At 47.7% G+C, this 24,596-nt stretch overlaps 15 non-coding genes across 15 annotated transcripts; all 15 read left to right on the top strand.

Annotated features, from left to right (window-relative positions):
* The first annotated feature begins 1,527 nt into the window (after positions 1–1,527).
* Positions 1,528–1,598, top strand: trnag-gcc (transfer RNA glycine (anticodon GCC)). The gene has a single exon. It is a non-coding gene; the product is annotated as a tRNA-Gly (tRNA).
* A 1,540-nt stretch (positions 1,599–3,138) lies between these two features.
* On the top strand, positions 3,139–3,209 carry trnag-gcc (transfer RNA glycine (anticodon GCC)). The gene has a single exon. It is a non-coding gene; the product is annotated as a tRNA-Gly (tRNA).
* A 1,540-nt stretch (positions 3,210–4,749) lies between these two features.
* trnag-gcc (transfer RNA glycine (anticodon GCC)) lies at positions 4,750–4,820 on the top strand. The gene has a single exon. It is a non-coding gene; the product is annotated as a tRNA-Gly (tRNA).
* A 1,540-nt stretch (positions 4,821–6,360) lies between these two features.
* trnag-gcc (transfer RNA glycine (anticodon GCC)) lies at positions 6,361–6,431 on the top strand. The gene has a single exon. It is a non-coding gene; the product is annotated as a tRNA-Gly (tRNA).
* A 1,540-nt stretch (positions 6,432–7,971) lies between these two features.
* Positions 7,972–8,042, top strand: trnag-gcc (transfer RNA glycine (anticodon GCC)). Its single transcript has one exon. It is a non-coding gene; the product is annotated as a tRNA-Gly (tRNA).
* A 1,540-nt stretch (positions 8,043–9,582) lies between these two features.
* Positions 9,583–9,653, top strand: trnag-gcc (transfer RNA glycine (anticodon GCC)). The gene has a single exon. It is a non-coding gene; the product is annotated as a tRNA-Gly (tRNA).
* A 1,540-nt stretch (positions 9,654–11,193) lies between these two features.
* Positions 11,194–11,264, top strand: trnag-gcc (transfer RNA glycine (anticodon GCC)). Its single transcript has one exon. It is a non-coding gene; the product is annotated as a tRNA-Gly (tRNA).
* A 1,540-nt stretch (positions 11,265–12,804) lies between these two features.
* trnag-gcc (transfer RNA glycine (anticodon GCC)) lies at positions 12,805–12,875 on the top strand. Its single transcript has one exon. It is a non-coding gene; the product is annotated as a tRNA-Gly (tRNA).
* A 1,540-nt stretch (positions 12,876–14,415) lies between these two features.
* Positions 14,416–14,486, top strand: trnag-gcc (transfer RNA glycine (anticodon GCC)). Its single transcript has one exon. It is a non-coding gene; the product is annotated as a tRNA-Gly (tRNA).
* A 1,540-nt stretch (positions 14,487–16,026) lies between these two features.
* trnag-gcc (transfer RNA glycine (anticodon GCC)) lies at positions 16,027–16,097 on the top strand. The gene has a single exon. It is a non-coding gene; the product is annotated as a tRNA-Gly (tRNA).
* A 1,540-nt stretch (positions 16,098–17,637) lies between these two features.
* Positions 17,638–17,708, top strand: trnag-gcc (transfer RNA glycine (anticodon GCC)). The gene has a single exon. It is a non-coding gene; the product is annotated as a tRNA-Gly (tRNA).
* A 1,540-nt stretch (positions 17,709–19,248) lies between these two features.
* On the top strand, positions 19,249–19,319 carry trnag-gcc (transfer RNA glycine (anticodon GCC)). Its single transcript has one exon. It is a non-coding gene; the product is annotated as a tRNA-Gly (tRNA).
* Positions 19,320–20,859: 1,540 nt separating this feature from the next.
* On the top strand, positions 20,860–20,930 carry trnag-gcc (transfer RNA glycine (anticodon GCC)). Its single transcript has one exon. It is a non-coding gene; the product is annotated as a tRNA-Gly (tRNA).
* A 1,540-nt stretch (positions 20,931–22,470) lies between these two features.
* On the top strand, positions 22,471–22,541 carry trnag-gcc (transfer RNA glycine (anticodon GCC)). The gene has a single exon. It is a non-coding gene; the product is annotated as a tRNA-Gly (tRNA).
* A 1,540-nt stretch (positions 22,542–24,081) lies between these two features.
* trnag-gcc (transfer RNA glycine (anticodon GCC)) lies at positions 24,082–24,152 on the top strand. Its single transcript has one exon. It is a non-coding gene; the product is annotated as a tRNA-Gly (tRNA).
* The last annotated feature ends 444 nt before the right edge of the window (positions 24,153–24,596 follow it).

Here is a 24,596-nt window from a genome sequence, read left to right as displayed (position 1 = left end):
CCCTTTATTTCAAATGCTGCACGGCTCGAACAGAGTTCGGCCCCATGCCACGGGTTTGCTTCGCCTGGCTGCGTGCACTCGCCAATGTCTTGCTGCGCGATAAACAGGGTGTGTTCACTCAGCGTGTGAGATGGGATCGGATGGAAACGTCCGCTCTGCAGACTCCGTTTTTGAGCATTTTCATGGCGCAATCCATAGTTTTCTGGCATTAAGTAAAATCGACATAGTGAGATGACCGGCCGTGAGCCCAGAATGATGGGCCAGACTCCATACGCCGAATGAGATGAGAGTGGTGCTGGAAAAGCACAGCGGGGCAGGCAGCATCCGAGGACCGGCAAAATCGACCTCTCGAGCAGGAGTCCTTCATCAGGAAGGGTACTGTCATATATCCAAACATCTTCTGCTGCTTCATCAGTGACCTTCCTTCTGTCATATAGTCAGAAGTGGGCATTTTTGTTCACGATTGCATCATGGTAGCACCACCGAAAACTCCTCAGATACTGAAGCAGACCATACTAGGTTCAAATGCAGAAAGCCAATGCCCTCTGACGAACGCAATCGTCTTTCTTTGTGCTCGATGGGACTCCAACCAGTGGATAAACAAAGATTGGAAACCTTCTCAGTTCTTCACGACAGAGCGTCATTGATGTTCTAGCATTGAATATCTTTGAATAATGAGTGGCACAGACAGAGTCAATAGCCCGAGTCATAGTTTGAAGATATCAGGAGGAAAGTATCGAGGAGACGTCAGAGGTAGGTTCTTTACGCAGAGAGTTGTGAATGCATGGAATGGGTTGCCAGCCCGTCCACTTGGAAGCAGAGTCATTGGCGTCATTTAAGGAACTGCTGGACGGGCACATGGAGAGCAGTGAGTTGAGGATTGCGTAGGTTACATTACATTCGGGTTGAACCTCGGCACAACATCGTGGGCCAAAGGGCCTGTTCTGTTCTGGCCTTTTGTATGTTCTATGCTCTAGTTGAGGCTGGATTGGAGAAATCGTTGGAATGCTTCCAAAACCAAGAGATGGGCCGGAAAGTGAAGTTGATCATGAACTATAGCGAGCAGGCTTGATCTGCGGGCTATTCCTACCACCATCTCTATGTTGTTGTGTTTCAAAATATGAGCTGTGCTGACTGTGTGCACATAATACGTTAATGTTATAATTTAAGTAGAACTCATTTCCATTTTAAGAATAGCGTTCTCCACTTGGTCAGGAAGCATCTAGGCAAACTATAATTTGCAAGTAATAATCTTGAGCCTCGAATCCTTGTCGTATTATTTACTTTATATATTTTGAAATAAAGAAACAGCGTTCAGATAAAATCCAACTAGTCAAACAAACAGCGCTTCATTGCGAGTTTCCTACTTGGTTTCTCGCTATATCAGCAATGGAGAAAGTCAGGGCTGCAGATGCTGGAGATTGGAGTCGGCATGCTGCGCCACAGGACAGAATATCAAGAATACCGGTTTAGTTTCCTGCTGGAGTTCAAACTGTAGTAAAGTTCTAGCGGGGCCCGCCCGCAGGTGCATTGGTGGTTCAGTGGTAGAATTCTCGCCTGCCACGCGGGAGGCCCGGATTCGATTCCCGGCCAATGCAACGCATTGCAGCACCCTTTATTTCAAATGCTGCACGGCTCGAACAGAGTTCGGCCCCATGCCACGGGTTTGCTTCGCCTGGCTGCGTGCACTCGCTAATGTCCTGCTGCGCGGTAAACAGGGTGTGTTCACTCAGCGTGTGGGATGGGATCGGATGGAAACGTCCGCTCTGCAGACTCCGTTTTTGAGCATTTTCATGGCGCAATCCATAGTTTTCTGGCATTAAGTAAAATCGACATAGTGAGATGACCGGCCGTGAGCCCAGAATGATGGGCCAGACTCCATACGCCGAATGAGATGAGAGTGGTGCTGGAAAAGCACAGCGGGGCAGGCAGCATCCGAGGACCGGCAAAATCGACCTCTCGAGCAGGAGTCCTTCATCAGGAAGGGTACTGTCATATATCCAAACATCTTCTGCTGCTTCATCAGTGACCTTCCTTCTGTCATATAGTCAGAAGTGGGCATTTTTGTTCACGATTGCATCATGGTAGCACCACTGACAACTCCTCAGATACTGAAGCAGACCATACTAGGTTCAAATGCAGAAAGCCAATGCCCTCTGACGAACGCAATCGCCTTTTTTTGTGCTCGATGGGAATCCAACCAGCGGATAAACAAAGATTGGAAACCTTCTCAGTTCTTCACGACAGAGCGTCATTGATGTTCTAGTATTGAATATCTTTGAATAATGAGTGGCATAGACAGAGTCAATAGCCCGAGTCATAGTTTGAAGATATCAGGAGGAAAGTATCGAGGAGACGTCAGAGGTAGGTTCTTTACGCAGAGAGTTGTGAATGCATGGAAGGGGTTGCCAGCCCGTCCACTTGGAAGCAGAGTCATTGGCGTCATTTAAGGAACTGCTGGACGGGCACATGGAGAGCAGTGAGTTGAGGATTGCGTAGGTTACATTACATTCGGGTTGAACCTCGGCACAACATCGTGGGCCAAAGGGCCTGTTCTGTTCTGGCCTTTTGTATGTTCTATGCTCTAGTTGAGGCTGGATTGGAGAAATCGTTGGAATGCTTCCAAAACCAAGAGATGGGCCGGAAAGTGAAGTTGATCATGAACTATAGCGAGCAGGCTTGATCTGCGGGCTATTCCTACCACCATCTCTATGTTGTTGTGTTTCAAAATATGAGCTGTGCTGACTGTGTGCACATAATACGTTAATGTTATAATTTAAGTAGAACCCATTTCCATTTTAAGAATAGCGTTCTCCACTTGGTCAGGAAGCATCTAGGCAAACTATAATTTGCAAGTAATAATCTTGAGCCTCGAATCCTAGTCGTATTATTTACTTTATATATCTTGAAATAAAGAAACAGCGTTCAGATAAAATCCAACTAGTCAAACAAACAGCGCTTCATTGCGAGTTTCCTACTTGGTTTCTCGCTATATCAGCAATGGAGAAAGTCAGGGCTGCAGATGCTGGAGATTGGAGTCGGCATGCTGCGCCACAGGACAGAATATCAAGAATACCGGTTTAGTTTCCTGCTGGAGTTCAAACTGTAGTAAAGTTCTAGCGGGGCCCGCCCGCAGGTGCATTGGTGGTTCAGTGGTAGAATTCTCGCCTGCCACGCGGGAGGCCCGGGTTCGATTCCCGGCCAATGCAACGCATTGCAGCACCCTTTATTTCAAATGCTGCACGGCTCGAACAGAGTTCGGCCCCATGCCACGGGTTTGCTTCGCCTGGCTGCGTGCACTCGCCAATGTCTTGCTGCGCGATAAACAGGGTGTGTTCACTCAGCGTGTGAGATGGGATCGGATGGAAACGTCCGCTCTGCAGACTCCGTTTTTGAGCATTTTCATGGCGCAATCCATAGTTTTCTGGCATTAAGTAAAATCGACATAGTGAGATGACCGGCCGTGAGCCCAGAATGATGGGCCAGACTCCATACGCCGAATGAGATGAGAGTGGTGCTGGAAAAGCACAGCGGGGCAGGCAGCATCCGAGGACCGGCAAAATCGACCTCTCGAGCAGGAGTCCTTCATCAGGAAGGGTACTGTCATATATCCAAACATCTTCTGCTGCTTCATCAGTGACCTTCCTTCTGTCATATAGTCAGAAGTGGGCATTTTTGTTCACGATTGCATCATGGTAGCACCACCGAAAACTCCTCAGATACTGAAGCAGACCATACTAGGTTCAAATGCAGAAAGCCAATGCCCTCTGACGAACGCAATCGTCTTTCTTTGTGCTCGATGGGACTCCAACCAGTGGATAAACAAAGATTGGAAACCTTCTCAGTTCTTCACGACAGAGCGTCATTGATGTTCTAGCATTGAATATCTTTGAATAATGAGTGGCACAGACAGAGTCAATAGCCCGAGTCATAGTTTGAAGATATCAGGAGGAAAGTATCGAGGAGACGTCAGAGGTAGGTTCTTTACGCAGAGAGTTGTGAATGCATGGAATGGGTTGCCAGCCCGTCCAGTTGGAAGCAGAGTCATTGGCGTCATTTAAGGAACTGCTGGACGGGCACATGGAGAGCAGTGAGTTGAGGATTGCGTAGGTTACATTACATTCGGGTTGAACCTCGGCACAACATCGTGGGCCAAAGGGCCTGTTCTGTTCTGGCCTTTTGTATGTTCTATGCTCTAGTTGAGGCTGGATTGGAGAAATCGTTGGAATGCTTCCAAAACCAAGAGATGGGCCGGAAAGTGAAGTTGATCATGAACTATAGCGAGCAGGCTTGATCTGCGGGCTATTCCTACCACCATCTCTATGTTGTTGTGTTTCAAAATATGAGCTGTGCTGACTGTGTGCACATAATACGTTAATGTTATAATTTAAGTAGAACTCATTTCCATTTTAAGAATAGCGTTCTCCACTTGGTCAGGAAGCATCTAGGCAAACTATAATTTGCAAGTAATAATCTTGAGCCTCGAATCCTTGTCGTATTATTTACTTTATATATTTTGAAATAAAGAAACAGCGTTCAGATAAAATCCAACTAGTCAAACAAACAGCGCTTCATTGCGAGTTTCCTACTTGGTTTCTCGCTATATCAGCAATGGAGAAAGTCAGGGCTGCAGATGCTGGAGATTGGAGTCGGCATGCTGCGCCACAGGACAGAATATCAAGAATACCGGTTTAGTTTCCTGCTGGAGTTCAAACTGTAGTAAAGTTCTAGCGGGGCCCGCCCGCAGGTGCATTGGTGGTTCAGTGGTAGAATTCTCGCCTGCCACGCGGGAGGCCCGGATTCGATTCCCGGCCAATGCAACGCATTGCAGCACCCTTTATTTCAAATGCTGCACGGCTCGAACAGAGTTCGGCCCCATGCCACGGGTTTGCTTCGCCTGGCTGCGTGCACTCGCTAATGTCCTGCTGCGCGGTAAACAGGGTGTGTTCACTCAGCGTGTGGGATGGGATCGGATGGAAACGTCCGCTCTGCAGACTCCGTTTTTGAGCATTTTCATGGCGCAATCCATAGTTTTCTGGCATTAAGTAAAATCGACATAGTGAGATGACCGGCCGTGAGCCCAGAATGATGGGCCAGACTCCATACGCCGAATGAGATGAGAGTGGTGCTGGAAAAGCACAGCGGGGCAGGCAGCATCCGAGGACCGGCAAAATCGACCTCTCGAGCAGGAGTCCTTCATCAGGAAGGGTACTGTCATATATCCAAACATCTTCTGCTGCTTCATCAGTGACCTTCCTTCTGTCATATAGTCAGAAGTGGGCATTTTTGTTCACGATTGCATCATGGTAGCACCACTGACAACTCCTCAGATACTGAAGCAGACCATACTAGGTTCAAATGCAGAAAGCCAATGCCCTCTGACGAACGCAATCGCCTTTTTTTGTGCTCGATGGGAATCCAACCAGCGGATAAACAAAGATTGGAAACCTTCTCAGTTCTTCACGACAGAGCGTCATTGATGTTCTAGTATTGAATATCTTTGAATAATGAGTGGCATAGACAGAGTCAATAGCCCGAGTCATAGTTTGAAGATATCAGGAGGAAAGTATCGAGGAGACGTCAGAGGTAGGTTCTTTACGCAGAGAGTTGTGAATGCATGGAAGGGGTTGCCAGCCCGTCCACTTGGAAGCAGAGTCATTGGCGTCATTTAAGGAACTGCTGGACGGGCACATGGAGAGCAGTGAGTTGAGGATTGCGTAGGTTACATTACATTCGGGTAGAACCTCGGCACAACATCGTGGGCCAAAGGGCCTGTTCTGTTCTGGCCTTTTGTATGTTCTATGCTCTAGTTGAGGCTGGATTGGAGAAATCGTTGGAATGCTTCCAAAACCAAGAGATGGGCCGGAAAGTGAAGTTGATCATGAACTATAGCGAGCAGGCTTGATCTGCGGGCTATTCCTACCACCATCTCTATGTTGTTGTGTTTCAAAATATGAGCTGTGCTGACTGTGTGCACATAATACGTTAATGTTATAATTTAAGTAGAACCCATTTCCATTTTAAGAATAGCGTTCTCCACTTGGTCAGGAAGCATCTAGGCAAACTATAATTTGCAAGTAATAATCTTGAGCCTCGAATCCTAGTCGTATTATTTACTTTATATATCTTGAAATAAAGAAACAGCGTTCAGATAAAATCCAACTAGTCAAACAAACAGCGCTTCATTGCGAGTTTCCTACTTGGTTTCTCGCTATATCAGCAATGGAGAAAGTCAGGGCTGCAGATGCTGGAGATTGGAGTCGGCATGCTGCGCCACAGGACAGAATATCAAGAATACCGGTTTAGTTTCCTGCTGGAGTTCAAACTGTAGTAAAGTTCTAGCGGGGCCCGCCCGCAGGTGCATTGGTGGTTCAGTGGTAGAATTCTCGCCTGCCACGCGGGAGGCCCGGGTTCGATTCCCGGCCAATGCAACGCATTGCAGCACCCTTTATTTCAAATGCTGCACGGCTCGAACAGAGTTCGGCCCCATGCCACGGGTTTGCTTCGCCTGGCTGCGTGCACTCGCCAATGTCTTGCTGCGCGATAAACAGGGTGTGTTCACTCAGCGTGTGAGATGGGATCGGATGGAAACGTCCGCTCTGCAGACTCCGTTTTTGAGCATTTTCATGGCGCAATCCATAGTTTTCTGGCATTAAGTAAAATCGACATAGTGAGATGACCGGCCGTGAGCCCAGAATGATGGGCCAGACTCCATACGCCGAATGAGATGAGAGTGGTGCTGGAAAAGCACAGCGGGGCAGGCAGCATCCGAGGACCGGCAAAATCGACCTCTCGAGCAGGAGTCCTTCATCAGGAAGGGTACTGTCATATATCCAAACATCTTCTGCTGCTTCATCAGTGACCTTCCTTCTGTCATATAGTCAGAAGTGGGCATTTTTGTTCACGATTGCATCATGGTAGCACCACCGAAAACTCCTCAGATACTGAAGCAGACCATACTAGGTTCAAATGCAGAAAGCCAATGCCCTCTGACGAACGCAATCGTCTTTCTTTGTGCTCGATGGGACTCCAACCAGTGGATAAACAAAGATTGGAAACCTTCTCAGTTCTTCACGACAGAGCGTCATTGATGTTCTAGCATTGAATATCTTTGAATAATGAGTGGCACAGACAGAGTCAATAGCCCGAGTCATAGTTTGAAGATATCAGGAGGAAAGTATCGAGGAGACGTCAGAGGTAGGTTCTTTACGCAGAGAGTTGTGAATGCATGGAATGGGTTGCCAGCCCGTCCAGTTGGAAGCAGAGTCATTGGCGTCATTTAAGGAACTGCTGGACGGGCACATGGAGAGCAGTGAGTTGAGGATTGCGTAGGTTACATTACATTCGGGTTGAACCTCGGCACAACATCGTGGGCCAAAGGGCCTGTTCTGTTCTGGCCTTTTGTATGTTCTATGCTCTAGTTGAGGCTGGATTGGAGAAATCGTTGGAATGCTTCCAAAACCAAGAGATGGGCCGGAAAGTGAAGTTGATCATGAACTATAGCGAGCAGGCTTGATCTGCGGGCTATTCCTACCACCATCTCTATGTTGTTGTGTTTCAAAATATGAGCTGTGCTGACTGTGTGCACATAATACGTTAATGTTATAATTTAAGTAGAACTCATTTCCATTTTAAGAATAGCGTTCTCCACTTGGTCAGGAAGCATCTAGGCAAACTATAATTTGCAAGTAATAATCTTGAGCCTCGAATCCTTGTCGTATTATTTACTTTATATATTTTGAAATAAAGAAACAGCGTTCAGATAAAATCCAACTAGTCAAACAAACAGCGCTTCATTGCGAGTTTCCTACTTGGTTTCTCGCTATATCAGCAATGGAGAAAGTCAGGGCTGCAGATGCTGGAGATTGGAGTCGGCATGCTGCGCCACAGGACAGAATATCAAGAATACCGGTTTAGTTTCCTGCTGGAGTTCAAACTGTAGTAAAGTTCTAGCGGGGCCCGCCCGCAGGTGCATTGGTGGTTCAGTGGTAGAATTCTCGCCTGCCACGCGGGAGGCCCGGATTCGATTCCCGGCCAATGCAACGCATTGCAGCACCCTTTATTTCAAATGCTGCACGGCTCGAACAGAGTTCGGCCCCATGCCACGGGTTTGCTTCGCCTGGCTGCGTGCACTCGCTAATGTCCTGCTGCGCGGTAAACAGGGTGTGTTCACTCAGCGTGTGGGATGGGATCGGATGGAAACGTCCGCTCTGCAGACTCCGTTTTTGAGCATTTTCATGGCGCAATCCATAGTTTTCTGGCATTAAGTAAAATCGACATAGTGAGATGACCGGCCGTGAGCCCAGAATGATGGGCCAGACTCCATACGCCGAATGAGATGAGAGTGGTGCTGGAAAAGCACAGCGGGGCAGGCAGCATCCGAGGACCGGCAAAATCGACCTCTCGAGCAGGAGTCCTTCATCAGGAAGGGTACTGTCATATATCCAAACATCTTCTGCTGCTTCATCAGTGACCTTCCTTCTGTCATATAGTCAGAAGTGGGCATTTTTGTTCACGATTGCATCATGGTAGCACCACTGACAACTCCTCAGATACTGAAGCAGACCATACTAGGTTCAAATGCAGAAAGCCAATGCCCTCTGACGAACGCAATCGTCTTTCTTTGTGCTCGATGGGAATCCAACCAGCGGATAAACAAAGATTGGAAACCTTCTCAGTTCTTCACGACAGAGCGTCATTGATGTTCTAGTATTGAATATCTTTGAATAATGAGTGGCATAGACAGAGTCAATAGCCCGAGTCATAGTTTGAAGATATCAGGAGGAAAGTATCGAGGAGACGTCAGAGGTAGGTTCTTTACGCAGAGAGTTGTGAATGCATGGAAGGGGTTGCCAGCCCGTCCACTTGGAAGCAGAGTCATTGGCGTCATTTCAGGAACTGCTGGACGGGCACATGGAGAGCAGTGAGTTGAGGATTGCGTAGGTTACATTACATTCGGGTAGAACCTCGGCACAACATCGTGGGCCAAAGGGCCTGTTCTGTTCTGGCCTTTTGTATGTTCTATGCTCTAGTTGAGGCTGGATTGGAGAAATCGTTGGAATGCTTCCAAAACCAAGAGATGGGCCGGAAAGTGAAGTTGATCATGAACTATAGCGAGCAGGCTTGATCTGCGGGCTATTCCTACCACCATCTCTATGTTGTTGTGTTTCAAAATATGAGCTGTGCTGACTGTGTGCACATAATACGTTAATGTTATAATTTAAGTAGAACCCATTTCCATTTTAAGAATAGCGTTCTCCACTTGGTCAGGAAGCATCTAGGCAAACTATAATTTGCAAGTAATAATCTTGAGCCTCGAATCCTAGTCGTATTATTTACTTTATATATCTTGAAATAAAGAAACAGCGTTCAGATAAAATCCAACTAGTCAAACAAACAGCGCTTCATTGCGAGTTTCCTACTTGGTTTCTCGCTATATCAGCAATGGAGAAAGTCAGGGCTGCAGATGCTGGAGATTGGAGTCGGCATGCTGCGCCACAGGACAGAATATCAAGAATACCGGTTTAGTTTCCTGCTGGAGTTCAAACTGTAGTAAAGTTCTAGCGGGGCCCGCCCGCAGGTGCATTGGTGGTTCAGTGGTAGAATTCTCGCCTGCCACGCGGGAGGCCCGGGTTCGATTCCCGGCCAATGCAACGCATTACAGCACCCTTTATTTCAAATGCTGCACGGCTCGAACAGAGTTCGGCCCCATGCCACGGGTTTGCTTCGCCTGGCTGCGTGCACTCGCCAATGTCCTGCTGCGCGATAAACAGGGTGTGTTCGATCAGCGTGTGGGATGGGATCGGATGGAAACGTCCGCTCTGCAGGCTCCGTTTTTGAGCATTTTCATGGCGCAATCCATAGTTTTCTGGCATTAAGTAAAATCGACATAGTGAGATGACCGGCCGTGAGCCCAGAATGATGGGCCAGACTCCATACGCCGAATGAGATGAGAGTGGTGCTGGAAAAGCACAGCGGGGCAGGCAGCATCCGAGGACCGGCAAAATCGACCTCTCGAGCAGGAGTCCTTCATCAGGAAGGGTACTGTCATATATCCAAACATCTTCTGCTGCTTCATCAGTGACCTTCCTTCTGTCATATAGTCAGAAGTGGGCATTTATGTTCACGATTGCATCATGGTAGCACCACCGAAAACTCCTCAGATACTGAAGCAGACCATACTAGGTTCAAATGCAGAAAGCCAATGCCCTCTGACGAACGCAATCGTCTTTCTTTGTGCTCGATGGGAATCCAACCAGCGGATAAACAAAGATTGGAAACCTTCTCAGTTCTTCACGACAGAGCGTCATTGATGTTCTAGTATTGAATATCTTTGAATAATGAGTGGCATAGACAGAGTCAATAGCCCGAGTCATAGTTTGAAGATATCAGGAGGAAAGTATCGAGGAGACGTCAGAGGTAGGTTCTTTACGCAGAGAGTTGTGAATGCATGGAAGGGGTTGCCAGCCCGTCCACTTGGAAGCAGAGTCATTGGCGTCATTTCAGGAACTGCTGGACGGGCACATGGAGAGCAGTGAGTTGAGGATTGCGTAGGTTACATTACATTCGGGTAGAACCTCGGCACAACATCGTGGGCCAAAGGGCCTGTTCTGTTCTGGCCTTTTGTATGTTCTATGCTCTAGTTGAGGCTGGATTGGAGAAATCGTTGGAATGCTTCCAAAACCAAGAGATGGGCCGGAAAGTGAAGTTGATCATGAACTATAGCGAGCAGGCTTGATCTGCGGGCTATTCCTACCACCATCTCTATGTTGTTGTGTTTCAAAATATGAGCTGTGCTGACTGTGTGCACATAATACGTTAATGTTATAATTTAAGTAGAACCCATTTCCATTTTAAGAATAGCGTTCTCCACTTGGTCAGGAAGCATCTAGGCAAACTATAATTTGCAAGTAATAATCTTGAGCCTCGAATCCTAGTCGTATTATTTACTTTATATATCTTGAAATAAAGAAACAGCGTTCAGATAAAATCCAACTAGTCAAACAAACAGCGCTTCATTGCGAGTTTCCTACTTGGTTTCTCGCTATATCAGCAATGGAGAAAGTCAGGGCTGCAGATGCTGGAGATTGGAGTCGGCATGCTGCGCCACAGGACAGAATATCAAGAATACCGGTTTAGTTTCCTGCTGGAGTTCAAACTGTAGTAAAGTTCTAGCGGGGCCCGCCCGCAGGTGCATTGGTGGTTCAGTGGTAGAATTCTCGCCTGCCACGCGGGAGGCCCGGGTTCGATTCCCGGCCAATGCAACGCATTGCAGCACCCTTTATTTCAAATGCTGCACGGCTCGAACAGAGTTCGGCCCCATGCCACGGGTTTGCTTCGCCTGGCTGCGTGCACTCGCTAATGTCCTGCTGCGCGGTAAACAGGGTGTGTTCACTCAGCGTGTGGGATGGGATCGGATGGAAACGTCCGCTCTGCAGACTCCGTTTTTGAGCATTTTCATGGCGCAATCCATAGTTTTCTGGCATTAAGTAAAATCGACATAGTGAGATGACCGGCCGTGAGCCCAGAATGATGGGCCAGACTCCATACGCCGAATGAGATGAGAGTGGTGCTGGAAAAGCACAGCGGGGCAGGCAGCATCCGAGGACCGGCAAAATCGACCTCTCGAGCAGGAGTCCTTCATCAGGAAGGGTACTGTCATATATCCAAACATCTTCTGCTGCTTCATCAGTGACCTTCCTTCTGTCATATAGTCAGAAGTGGGCATTTTTGTTCACGATTGCATCATGGTAGCACCACTGACAACTCCTCAGATACTGAAGCAGACCATACTAGGTTCAAATGCAGAAAGCCAATGCCCTCTGACGAACGCAATCGTCTTTCTTTGTGCTCGATGGGAATCCAACCAGCGGATAAACAAAGATTGGAAACCTTCTCAGTTCTTCACGACAGAGCGTCATTGATGTTCTAGTATTGAATATCTTTGAATAATGAGTGGCATAGACAGAGTCAATAGCCCGAGTCATAGTTTGAAGATATCAGGAGGAAAGTATCGAGGAGACGTCAGAGGTAGGTTCTTTACGCAGAGAGTTGTGAATGCATGGAAGGGGTTGCCAGCCCGTCCACTTGGAAGCAGAGTCATTGGCGTCATTTCAGGAACTGCTGGACGGGCACATGGAGAGCAGTGAGTTGAGGATTGCGTAGGTTACATTACATTCGGGTAGAACCTCGGCACAACATCGTGGGCCAAAGGGCCTGTTCTGTTCTGGCCTTTTGTATGTTCTATGCTCTAGTTGAGGCTGGATTGGAGAAATCGTTGGAATGCTTCCAAAACCAAGAGATGGGCCGGAAAGTGAAGTTGATCATGAACTATAGCGAGCAGGCTTGATCTGCGGGCTATTCCTACCACCATCTCTATGTTGTTGTGTTTCAAAATATGAGCTGTGCTGACTGTGTGCACATAATACGTTAATGTTATAATTTAAGTAGAACCCATTTCCATTTTAAGAATAGCGTTCTCCACTTGGTCAGGAAGCATCTAGGCAAACTATAATTTGCAAGTAATAATCTTGAGCCTCGAATCCTAGTCGTATTATTTACTTTATATATCTTGAAATAAAGAAACAGCGTTCAGATAAAATCCAACTAGTCAAACAAACAGCGCTTCATTGCGAGTTTCCTACTTGGTTTCTCGCTATATCAGCAATGGAGAAAGTCAGGGCTGCAGATGCTGGAGATTGGAGTCGGCATGCTGCGCCACAGGACAGAATATCAAGAATACCGGTTTAGTTTCCTGCTGGAGTTCAAACTGTAGTAAAGTTCTAGCGGGGCCCGCCCGCAGGTGCATTGGTGGTTCAGTGGTAGAATTCTCGCCTGCCACGCGGGAGGCCCGGGTTCGATTCCCGGCCAATGCAACGCATTACAGCACCCTTTATTTCAAATGCTGCACGGCTCGAACAGAGTTCGGCCCCATGCCACGGGTTTGCTTCGCCTGGCTGCGTGCACTCGCCAATGTCCTGCTGCGCGATAAACAGGGTGTGTTCGATCAGCGTGTGGGATGGGATCGGATGGAAACGTCCGCTCTGCAGGCTCCGTTTTTGAGCATTTTCATGGCGCAATCCATAGTTTTCTGGCATTAAGTAAAATCGACATAGTGAGATGACCGGCCGTGAGCCCAGAATGATGGGCCAGACTCCATACGCCGAATGAGATGAGAGTGGTGCTGGAAAAGCACAGCGGGGCAGGCAGCATCCGAGGACCGGCAAAATCGACCTCTCGAGCAGGAGTCCTTCATCAGGAAGGGTACTGTCATATATCCAAACATCTTCTGCTGCTTCATCAGTGACCTTCCTTCTGTCATATAGTCAGAAGTGGGCATTTATGTTCACGATTGCATCATGGTAGCACCACCGAAAACTCCTCAGATACTGAAGCAGACCATACTAGGTTCAAATGCAGAAAGCCAATGCCCTCTGACGAACGCAATCGTCTTTCTTTGTGCTCGATGGGAATCCAACCAGCGGATAAACAAAGATTGGAAACCTTCTCAGTTCTTCACGACAGAGCGTCATTGATGTTCTAGTATTGAATATCTTTGAATAATGAGTGGCATAGACAGAGTCAATAGCCCGAGTCATAGTTTGAAGATATCAGGAGGAAAGTATCGAGGAGACGTCAGAGGTAGGTTCTTTACGCAGAGAGTTGTGAATGCATGGAAGGGGTTGCCAGCCCGTCCACTTGGAAGCAGAGTCATTGGCGTCATTTCAGGAACTGCTGGACGGGCACATGGAGAGCAGTGAGTTGAGGATTGCGTAGGTTACATTACATTCGGGTAGAACCTCGGCACAACATCGTGGGCCAAAGGGCCTGTTCTGTTCTGGCCTTTTGTATGTTCTATGCTCTAGTTGAGGCTGGATTGGAGAAATCGTTGGAATGCTTCCAAAACCAAGAGATGGGCCGGAAAGTGAAGTTGATCATGAACTATAGCGAGCAGGCTTGATCTGCGGGCTATTCCTACCACCATCTCTATGTTGTTGTGTTTCAAAATATGAGCTGTGCTGACTGTGTGCACATAATACGTTAATGTTATAATTTAAGTAGAACCCATTTCCATTTTAAGAATAGCGTTCTCCACTTGGTCAGGAAGCATCTAGGCAAACTATAATTTGCAAGTAATAATCTTGAGCCTCGAATCCTAGTCGTATTATTTACTTTATATATCTTGAAATAAAGAAACAGCGTTCAGATAAAATCCAACTAGTCAAACAAACAGCGCTTCATTGCGAGTTTCCTACTTGGTTTCTCGCTATATCAGCAATGGAGAAAGTCAGGGCTGCAGATGCTGGAGATTGGAGTCGGCATGCTGCGCCACAGGACAGAATATCAAGAATACCGGTTTAGTTTCCTGCTGGAGTTCAAACTGTAGTAAAGTTCTAGCGGGGCCCGCCCGCAGGTGCATTGGTGGTTCAGTGGTAGAATTCTCGCCTGCCACGCGGGAGGCCCGGGTTCGATTCCCGGCCAATGCAACGCATTGCAGCACCCTTTATTTCAAATGCTGCACGGCTCGAACAGAGTTCGGCCCCATGCCACGGGTTTGCTTCGCCTGGCTGCGTGCACTCGCTAATGTCCTGCTGCGCGGTAAACAGGGTGTGTTCACTCAGCGTGTGGGATGGGATCGGATGGAAACGTCCGCTCTGCAGACTCCGTTTTTGAGCATTTTCATGGCGCAATCCATAGTTTTCTGGCATTAAGTAAAATCGACATAGTGAGATGACCGGCCGTGAGCCCAGAATGATGGGCCAGACTCCATACGCCGAATGAGATGAGAGTGGTGCTGGAAAAGCACAGCGGGGCAGGCAGCATCCGAGGACCGGAAAAATCGACCTCTCGAGCAGGAGTCCTTCATCAGGAAGGGTACTGTCATATATCCAAACATCTTCTGCTGCTTCATCAGTGACCTTCCTTCTGTCATATAGTCAGAAGTGGGCATTTTTGTTCACGATTGCATCATGGTAGCACCACCGAAAACTCCTCAGATACTGAAGCAGACCATACTAGGTTCAAATGCAGAAAGCCAATGCCCTCTGACGAACGCAATCGTCTTTCTTTGTGCTCGATGGGACTCCAACCAGTGGATAAACAAAGATTGGAAACCTTCTCAGTTCTTCACGACAGAGCGTCATTGATGTTCTAGCATTGAATATCTTTGAATAATGAGTGGCACAGACAGAGTCAATAGCCCGAGTCATAGTTTGAAGATATCAGGAGGAAAGTATCGAGGAGACGTCAGAGGTAGGTTCTTTACGCAGAGAGTTGTGAATGCATGGAATGGGTTGCCAGCCCGTCCAGTTGGAAGCAGGGTCATTGGCGTCATTTAAGGAACTGCTGGACGGGCACATGGAGAGCAGTGAGTTGAGGATTGCGTAGGTTACATTACATTCGGGTTGAACCTCGGCACAACATCGTGGGCCAAAGGGCCTGTTCTGTTCTGGACTTTTCTATGTTCTATGCTCTAGTTGAGGCTGGATTGGAGAAATCGTTGGAATGCTTCCAAAACCAAGAGATGGGCCGGAAAGTGAAGTTGATCATGAACTATAGCGAGCAGGCTTGATCTGCGGGCTATTCCTACCACCATCTCTATGTTGTTGTGTTTCAAAATATGAGCTGTGCTGACTGTGTGCACATAATACGTTAATGTTATAATTTAAGTAGAACTCATTTCCATTTTAAGAATAGCGTTCTCCACTTGGTCAGGAACCATCTAGGCAAACTATAATTTGCAAGTAATAATCTTGAGCCTCGAATCCTTGTCGTATTATTTACTTTATATATTTTGAAATAAAGAAACAGCGTTCAGATAAAATCCAACTAGTCAAACAAACAGCGCTTCATTGCGAGTTTCCTACTTGGTTTCTCGCTATATCAGCAATGGAGAAAGTCAGGGCTGCAGATGCTGGAGATTGGAGTCGGCATGCTGCGCCACAGGACAGAATATCAAGAATACCGGTTTAGTTTCCTGCTGGAGTTCAAACTGTAGTAAAGTTCTAGCGGGGCCCGCCCGCAGGTGCATTGGTGGTTCAGTGGTAGAATTCTCGCCTGCCACGCGGGAGGCCCGGGTTCGATTCCCGGCCAATGCAACGCATTGCAGCACCCTTTATTTCAAATGCTGCACGGCTCGAACAGAGTTCGGCCCCATGCCACGGGTTTGCTTCGCCTGGCTGCGTGCACTCGCCAATGTCTTGCTGCGCGATAAACAGGGTGTGTTCACTCAGCGTGTGAGATGGGATCGGATGGAAACGTCCGCTCTGCAGACTCCGTTTTTGAGCATTTTCATGGCGCAATCCATAGTTTTCTGGCATTAAGTAAAATCGACATAGTGAGATGACCGGCCGTGAGCCCAGAATGATGGGCCAGACTCCATACGCCGAATGAGATGAGAGTGGTGCTGGAAAAGCACAGCGGGGCAGGCAGCATCCGAGGACCGGCAAAATCGACCTCTCGAGCAGGAGTCCTTCATCAGGAAGGGTACTGTCATATATCCAAACATCTTCTGCTGCTTCATCAGTGACCTTCCTTCTGTCATATAGTCAGAAGTGGGCATTTTTGTTCACGATTGCATCATGGTAGCACCACCGAAAACTCCTCAGATACTGAAGCAGACCATACTAGGTTCAAATGCAGAAAGCCAATGCCCTCTGACGAACGCAATCGTCTTTCTTTGTGCTCGATGGGAATCCAACCAGCGGATAAACAAAGATTGGAAACCTTCTCAGTTCTTCACGACAGAGCGTCATTGATGTTCTAGTATTGAATATCTTTGAATAATGAGTGGCATAGACAGAGTCAATAGCCCGAGTCATAGTTTGAAGATATCAGGAGGAAAGTATCGAGGAGACGTCAGAGGTAGGTTCTTTACGCAGAGAGTTGTGAATGCATGGAAGGGGTTGCCAGCCCGTCCACTTGGAAGCAGAGTCATTGGCGTCATTTCAGGAACTGCTGGACGGGCACATGGAGAGCAGTGAGTTGAGGATTGCGTAGGTTACATTACATTCGGGTAGAACCTCGGCACAACATCGTGGGCCAAAGGGCCTGTTCTGTTCTGGCCTTTTGTATGTTCTATGCTCTAGTTGAGGCTGGATTGGAGAAATCGTTGGAATGCTTCCAAAACCAAGAGATGGGCCGGAAAGTGAAGTTGATCATGAACTATAGCGAGCAGGCTTGATCTGCGGGCTATTCCTACCACCATCTCTATGTTGTTGTGTTTCAAAATATGAGCTGTGCTGACTGTGTGCACATAATACGTTAATGTTATAATTTAAGTAGAACCCATTTCCATTTTAAGAATAGCGTTCTCCACTTGGTCAGGAAGCATCTAGGCAAACTATAATTTGCAAGTAATAATCTTGAGCCTCGAATCCTAGTCGTATTATTTACTTTATATATCTTGAAATAAAGAAACAGCGTTCAGATAAAATCCAACTAGTCAAACAAACAGCGCTTCATTGCGAGTTTCCTACTTGGTTTCTCGCTATATCAGCAATGGAGAAAGTCAGGGCTGCAGATGCTGGAGATTGGAGTCGGCATGCTGCGCCACAGGACAGAATATCAAGAATACCGGTTTAGTTTCCTGCTGGAGTTCAAACTGTAGTAAAGTTCTAGCGGGGCCCGCCCGCAGGTGCATTGGTGGTTCAGTGGTAGAATTCTCGCCTGCCACGCGGGAGGCCCGGGTTCGATTCCCGGCCAATGCAACGCATTGCAGCACCCTTTATTTCAAATGCTGCACGGCTCGAACAGAGTTCGGCCCGATGCCCCGGGTTTGCTTCGCCTGGCTGCGTGCACTCGCCAATGTCCTGCTGCGCGATAAACAGGGTGTGTTCAATCAGCGTGTGGGATGGGATCGGATGGAAACGTCCGCTCTGCAGACTCCGTTTTTGAGCATTTTCATGGCGCAATCCATAGTTTTCTGGCATTAAGTAAAATCGACATAGTGAGATGACCGGCCGTGAGCCCAGAATGATGGGCCAGACTCCATACACCGACTGAGATGAGAGTGGTGCTGGAAAAGCACAGCGGGGCAGGCAGCATCCGAGGACCGGCAAAATCGACCTCTCGAGCAGGAGTCCTTCATCAGGAAGGGTACTGTCATATATCCAAACATCTTCTGCTGCTTCATCAGTGACCTTCCTTCTGTCATATAGTCAGAAGTGGGCATTTTTGTTCACGATTGCATCATGGTAGCACCACTGACAACTCCTCAGATACTGAAGCAGACCATACTAGGTTCAAATGCAGAAAGCCAATGCCCTCTGACGAACGCAATCGTCTTTCTTTGTGCTCGATGGGAATCCAACCAGCGGATAAACAAAGATTGGAAACCTTCTCAGTTCTTCACGACAGAGCGTCATTGATGTTCTAGTATTGAATATCTTTGAATAATGAGTGGCATAGACAGAGTCAATAGCCCGAGTCATAGTTTGAAGATATCAGGAGGAAAGTATCGAGGAGACGTCAGAGGTAGGTTCTTTACGCAGAGAGTTGTGAATGCATGGAAGGGGTTGCCAGCCCGTCCACTTGGAAGCAGAGTCATTGGCGTCATTTCAGGAACTGCTGGACGGGCACATGGAGAGCAGTGAGTTGAGGATTGCGTAGGTTACATTACATTCGGGTAGAACCTCGGCACAACATCGTGGGCCAAAGGGCCTGTTCTGTTCTGGCCTTTTGTATGTTCTATGCTCTAGTTGAGGCTGGATTGGAGAAATCGTTGGAATGCTTCCAAAACCAAGAGATGGGCCGGAAAGTGAAGTTGATCATGAACTATAGCGAGCAGGCTTGATCTGCGGGCTATTCCTACCACCATCTCTATGTTGTTGTGTTTCAAAATATGAGCTGTGCTGACTGTGTGCACATAATACGTTAATGTTATAATTTAAGTAGAACCCATTTCCATTTTAAGAATAGCGTTCTCCACTTGGTCAGGAAGCATCTAGGCAAACTATAATTTGCAAGTAATAATCTTGAGCCTCGAATCCTAGTCGTATTATTTACTTTATATATCTTGAAATAAAGAAACAGCGTTCAGATAAAATCCAACTAGTCAAACAAACAGCGCTTCATTGCGAGTTTCCTACTTGGTTTCTCGCTATATCAGCAATGGAGAAAGTCAGGGCTGCAGATGCTGGAGATTGGAGTCGGCATGCTGCGCCACAGGACAGAATATCAAGAATACCGGTTTAGTTTCCTGCTGGAGTTCAAACTGTAGTAAAGTTCTAGCGGGGCCCGCCCGCAGGTGCATTGGTGGTTCAGTGGTAGAATTCTCGCCTGCCACGCGGGAGGCCCGGATTCGATTCCCGGCCAATGCAACGCATTGCAGCACCCTTTATTTCAAATGCTGCCCGGCTCGAACAGAGTTCGGCCCGATGCCCCGGGTTTGCTTCGCCTGGCTGCGTGCACTCGCCAATGTCCTGCTGCGCGATAAACAGGGTGTGTTCGATCAGCGTGTGGGATGGGATCGGATGGAAACGTCCGCTCTGCAGGCTCCGTTTTTGAGCATTTTCATGGCGCAATCCATAGTTTTCTGGCATTAAGTAAAATCGACATAGTGAGATGACCGGCCGTGAGCCCAGAATGATGGGCCAGACTCCATACACCGACTGAGATGAGAGTGGTGCTGGAAAAGCACAGCGGGGCAGGCAGCATCCGAGGACCGGCAAAATCGACCTCTCGAGCAGGAGTCCTTCATCAGGAAGGGTACTGTCATATATCCAAACATCTTCTGCTGCTTCATCAGTGACCTTCCTTCTGTCATATAGTCAGAAGTGGGCATTTTTGTTCACGATTGCATCATGGTAGCACCACCGAAAACTCCTCAGATACTGAAGCAGACCATACTAGGTTCAAATGCAGAAAGCCAATGCCCTCTGACGAACGCAATCGTCTTTCTTTGTGCTCGATGGGAATCCAACCAGCGGATAAACAAAGATTGGAAACCTTCTCAGTTCTTCACGACAGAGCGTCATTGATGTTCTAGTATTGAATATCTTTGAATAATGAGTGGCATAGACAGAGTCAATAGCCCGAGTCATAGTTTGAAGATATCAGGAGGAAAGTATCGAGGAGACGTCAGAGGTAGGTTCTTTACGCAGAGAGTTGTGAATGCATGGAATGGGTTGCCAGCCCGTCCAGTTGGAAGCAGGGTCATTGGCGTCATTTAAGGAACTGCTGGACGGGCACATGGAGAGCAGTGAGTTGAGGATTGCGTAGGTTACATTACATTCGGGTTGAACCTCGGCACAACATCGTGGGCCAAAGGGCCTGTTCTGTTCTGGCCTTTTGTATGTTCTATGCTCTAGTTGAGGCTGGATTGGAGAAATCGTTGGAATGCTTCCAAAACCAAGAGATGGGCCGGAAAGTGAAGTTGATCATGAACTATAGCGAGCAGGCTTGATCTGCGGGCTATTCCTACCACCATCTCTATGTTGTTGTGTTTCAAAATATGAGCTGTGCTGACTGTGTGCACATAATACGTTAATGTTATAATTTAAGTAGAACTCATTTCCATTTTAAGAATAGCGTTCTCCACTTGGTCAGGAAGCATCTAGGCAAACTATAATTTGCAAGTAATAATCTTGAGCCTCGAATCCTTGTCGTATTATTTACTTTATATATTTTGAAATAAAGAAACAGCGTTCAGATAAAATCCAACTAGTCAAACAAACAGCGCTTCATTGCGAGTTTCCTACTTGGTTTCTCGCTATATCAGCAATGGAGAAAGTCAGGGCTGCAGATGCTGGAGATTGGAGTCGGCATGCTGCGCCACAGGACAGAATATCAAGAATACCGGTTTAGTTTCCTGCTGGAGTTCAAACTGTAGTAAAGTTCTAGCGGGGCCCGCCCGCAGGTGCATTGGTGGTTCAGTGGTAGAATTCTCGCCTGCCACGCGGGAGGCCCGGGTTCGATTCCCGGCCAATGCAACGCATTGCAGCACCCTTTATTTCAAATGCTGCACGGCTCGAACAGAGTTCGGCCCCATGCCACGGGTTTGCTTCGCCTGGCTGCGTGCACTCGCCAATGTCTTGCTGCGCGATAAACAGGGTGTGTTCACTCAGCGTGTGGGATGGGATCGGATGGAAACGTCCGCTCTGCAGGCTCCGTTTTTGAGCATTTTCATGGCGCAATCCATAGTTTTCTGGCATTAAGTAAAATCGACATAGTGAGATGACCGGCCGTGAGTCCAGAATGATGGGCCAGACTCCATACACCGACTGAGATGAGAGTGGTGCTGGAAAAGCACAGCGGGGCAGGCAGCATCCGAGGACCGGCAAAATCGACCTCTCGAGCAGGAGTCCTTCATCAGGAAGGGTACTGTCATATATCCAAACATCTTCTGCTGCTTCATCAGTGACCTTCCTTCTGTCATATAGTCAGAAGTGGGCATTTTTGTTCACGATTGCATCATGGTAGCACCACTGACAACTCCTCAGATACTGAAGCAGACCATACTAGGTTCAAATGCAGAAAGCCAATGCCCTCTGACGAACGCAATCGTCTTTCTTTGTGCTCGATGGGAATCCAACCAGCGGATAAACAAAGATTGGAAACCTTCTCAGTTCTTCACGACAGAGCGTCATTGATGTTCTAGTATTGAATATCTTTGAATAATGAGTGGCATAGACAGAGTCAATAGCCCGAGTCATAGTTTGAAGATATCAGGAGGAAAGTATCGAGGAGACGTCAGAGGTAGGTTCTTTACGCAGAGAGTTGTGAATGCATGGAAGGGGTTGCCAGCCCGTCCACTTGGAAGCAGAGTCATTGGCGTCATTTCAGGAACTGCTGGACGGGCACATGGAGAGCAGTGAGTTGAGGATTGCGTAGGTTACATTACATTCGGGTAGAACCTCGGCACAACATCGTGGGCCAAAGGGCCTGTTCTGTTCTGGCCTTTTGTATGTTCTATGCTCTAGTTGAGGCTGGATTGGAGAAATCGTTGGAATGCTTCCAAAACCAAGAGATGGGCCGGAAAGTGAAGTTGATCATGAACTATAGCGAGCAGGCTTGATCTGCGGGCTATTCCTACCACCATCTCTATGTTGTTGTGTTTCAAAATATGAGCTGTGCTGACTGTGTGCACATAATACGTTAATGTTATAATTTAAGTAGAACCCATTTCCATTTTAAGAATAGCGTTCTCCACTTGGTCAGGAAGCATCTAGGCAAACTATAATTTGCAAGTAATAATCTTGAGCCTCGAATCCTAGTCGTATTATTTACTTTATATATCTTGAAATAAAGAAACAGCGTTCAGATAAAATCCAACTAGTCAAACAAACAGCGCTTCATTGCGAGTTTCCTACTTGGTTTCTCGCTATATCAGCAATGGAGAAAGTCAGGGCTGCAGATGCTGGAGATTGGAGTCGGCATGCTGCGCCACAGGACAGAATATCAAGAATACCGGTTTAGTTTCCTGCTGGAGTTCAAACTGTAGTAAAGTTCTAGCGGGGCCCGCCCGCAGGTGCATTGGTGGTTCAGTGGTAGAATTCTCGCCTGCCACGCGGGAGGCCCGGATTCGATTCCCGGCCAATGCAACGCATTGCAGCACCCTTTATTTCAAATGCTGCCCGGCTCGAACAGAGTTTGGCCCGATGCCCCGGGTTTGCTTCGCCTGGCTGCGTGCACTCGCCAATGTCCTGCTGCGCGATAAACAGGGCGTGTTCGATCAGCGTGTGGGATGGGATCGGATGGAAACGTCCGCTCTGCAGGCTCCGTTTTTGAGCATTTTCATGGCGCAATCCATAGTTTTCTGGCATTAAGTAAAATCGACATAGTGAGATGACCGGCCGTGAGCCCAGAATGATGGGCCAGACTCCATACACCGACTGAGATGAGAGTGGTGCTGGAAAAGCACAGCGGGGCAGGCAGCATCCGAGGACCGGCAAAATCGACCTCTCGAGCAGGAGTCCTTCATCAGGAAGGGTACTGTCATATATCCAAACATCTTCTGCTGCTTCATCAGTGACCTTCCTTCTGTCATATAGTCAGAAGTGGGCATTTTTGTTCACGATTGCATCATGGTAGCACCACCGAAAACTCCTCAGATACTGAAGCAGACCATACTAGGTTCAAATGCAGAAAGCCAATGCCCTCTGACGAACGCAATCGTCTTTCTTTGTGCTCGATGGGAATCCAACCAGCGGATAAACAAAGATTGGAAACCTTCTCAGTTCTTCACGACAGAGCGTCATTGATGTTCTAGTATTGAATATCTTTGAATAATGAGTGGCATAGACAGAGTCAATAGCCCGAGTCATAGTTTGAAGATATCAGGAGGAAAGTATCGAGGAGACGTCAGAGGTAGGTTCTTTACGCAGAGAGTTGTGAATGCATGGAATGGGTTGCCAGCCCGTCCAGTTGGAAGCAGGGTCATTGGCGTCATTTAAGGAACTGCTGGACGGGCACATGGAGAGCAGTGAGTTGAGGATTGCGTAGGTTACATTACATTCGGGTTGAACCTCGGCACAACATCGTGGGCCAAAGGGCCTGTTCTGTTCTGGCCTTTTGTATGTTCTATGCTCTAGTTGAGGCTGGATTGGAGAAATCGTTGGAATGCTTCCAAAACCAAGAGATGGGCCGGAAAGTGAAGTTGATCATGAACTATAGCGAGCAGGCTTGATCTGCGGGCTATTCCTACCACCATCTCTATGTTGTTGTGTTTCAAAATATGAGCTGTGCTGACTGTGTGCACATAATACGTTAATGTTATAATTTAAGTAGAACTCATTTCCATTTTAAGAATAGCGTTCTCCACTTGGTCAGGAAGCATCTAGGCAAACTATAATTTGCAAGTAATAATCTTGAGCCTCGAATCCTTGTCGTATTATTTACTTTATATATTTTGAAATAAAGAAACAGCGTTCAGATAAAATCCAACTAGTCAAACAAACAGCGCTTCATTGCGAGTTTCCTACTTGGTTTCTCGCTATATCAGCAATGGAGAAAGTCAGGGCTGCAGATGCTGGAGATTGGAGTCGGCATGCTGCGCCACAGGACAGAATATCAAGAATACCGGTTTAGTTTCCTGCTGGAGTTCAAACTGTAGTAAAGTTCTAGCGGGGCCCGCCCGCAGGTGCATTGGTGGTTCAGTGGTAGAATTCTCGCCTGCCACGCGGGAGGCCCGGGTTCGATTCCCGGCCAATGCAACGCATTGCAGCACCCTTTATTTCAAATGCTGCACGGCTCGAACAGAGTTCGGCCCCATGCCACGGGTTTGCTTCGCCTGGCTGCGTGCACTCGCCAATGTCTTGCTGCGCGATAAACAGGGTGTGTTCACTCAGCGTGTGGGATGGGATCGGATGGAAACGTCCGCTCTGCAGGCTCCGTTTTTGAGCATTTTCATGGCGCAATCCATAGTTTTCTGGCATTAAGTAAAATCGACATAGTGAGATGACCGGCCGTGAGCCCAGAATGATGGGCCAGACTCCATACACCGACTGAGATGAGAGTGGTGCTGGAAAAGCACAGCGGGGCAGGCAGCATCCGAGGACCGGCAAAATCGACCTCTCGAGCAGGAGTCCTTCATCAGGAAGGGTACTGTCATATATCCAAACATCTTCTGCTGCTTCATCAGTGACCTTCCTTCTGTC

The sequence above is a fragment of the Chiloscyllium punctatum genome, chromosome 30 (genome assembly GCF_047496795.1).
Source record: "Chiloscyllium punctatum isolate Juve2018m chromosome 30, sChiPun1.3, whole genome shotgun sequence".
NCBI classification, from domain to species: domain Eukaryota; kingdom Metazoa; phylum Chordata; class Chondrichthyes; order Orectolobiformes; family Hemiscylliidae; genus Chiloscyllium; species Chiloscyllium punctatum.
This window is presented reverse-complemented; position numbering and strand designations above follow the sequence as displayed.